Raw genomic sequence first — 1577 nt, forward strand, 5'->3', positions numbered from 1 at the left:
TATATGATTAAGAACCAACAATCCTTAAGAAAGAAGTCAAAGGTGTATTGAAGGCATTAGTAAAGAACAAGGCACCAGGAACTGATGGAATGTAAATTGAAATATTTCAACAAAGTGAATTTGCACTGGAGGCACTCACTAATCTATGCCAAGAAATTAGGAGACAATTACCTGGCCAACTGACTGGTACAAATCCATATTTGTGCCCATTCCAAAGACAGGTGACCCAATGGAAAGCAAACATAATTGCACTGTATCATTATTATTACATGCAAGTAAAATTTTGGTAAAGAAATTACAAAAATGGCTTCCACTATACATTGAGAAAGAACTTCCAGAGGTTCTGGCCAGATTCAAAAGATGACATGGAATGAGGGATATCATTGTTGATGTGAAATGAATCTTGGCTGAAAGCAGGGAATATCAGAAAGATGTTTTCCTGTGTTTATTGACCACAGTAAATCTTATGATTGTGTGCATCATGACAAGCAATGGACAACATTGTGCAGATTGTATATACTGGATCACTTCATTGTACGCAAGAGGAACCTGTAATAGAACAATTGGCAGTTGTTTGAACAGAACAAGGGAAACCAAATAGTTTTAAAATTAGGAAAGGTGTACTCCAGAGTTGATTGTTTCACCACACCTATTCAATCTTTATGCTGAGCACATAATCCAAAAGTAGATAACATGAAGAAAAAGGTGTCATCAGGATTCGAAGAAGACTCATTAAAAATCTGCAATATGTATCCGATATATTCCTGCTTGCTGAAAGTGAAGATGACTTAAAATACTTACTGATTTAGATCATAGACCATAGTCTTTGATATGGGCTGCACTTCAACGTAAAGTAAACAAAATTCCTTTCAGTGGATGAATAAACAACATCCATATAAATGTAGAAAAGTTTGAATTTGTCAAAGACTTCGTTTCAATTGGATGAACCATCAACATTAATGGATGCAGCCATCAAGAAATTAAAAAATGCATTGCATTGGACAAATCTGCTGCATAAGACCTCGTTAAAGTGCTCAAAGTCAAAGATGTTCATAGGATGAAGATGTGCATGAGCTAAGCCATGATATTTTCAATAACCTCATATACATGTGAAAGTTGGACAGTGAATAACAAAAGTCCAAGGAGAATTGACGCATTTGAGTTATGATGTTGGAGGAGAATATTGAAAGTACCATGGACTTCCAAAAGAACAAACACAATTGAGTTGGATCTATTATGTCCAGAACGTTTGTTGAAAGCCTTTAAGCCCAGATTTCTCACATATTTAGGACATATTATCAGGAGGGACTAGTGCCTGGAGAAGGATATCATGTTTGCTAAAATGGAGAGTCAGAAAAAAAGAGGGAGACCTCCGACGAGATGGATAAGCACAGTGGTGCTGATGGCTCCTAACAACAAAAACAATACATCACTTGATATCTTGACTGCTGTTTTCCATGAGTACTGATTTTACTTCTAAGAAAAATGAAGTGTTTCATAAATTCAATTATTTCTCCATTTTTAGTGATGTTATTTATTGGTCCTGTTTTTTGTCATCTTTACACTGAAGTGCAATC

Source organism: Chrysochloris asiatica, unplaced genomic scaffold, assembly GCF_000296735.1.
Source record: "Chrysochloris asiatica unplaced genomic scaffold, ChrAsi1.0 scaffold00726, whole genome shotgun sequence".
Lineage (NCBI taxonomy): Eukaryota > Metazoa > Chordata > Mammalia > Afrosoricida > Chrysochloridae > Chrysochloris > Chrysochloris asiatica.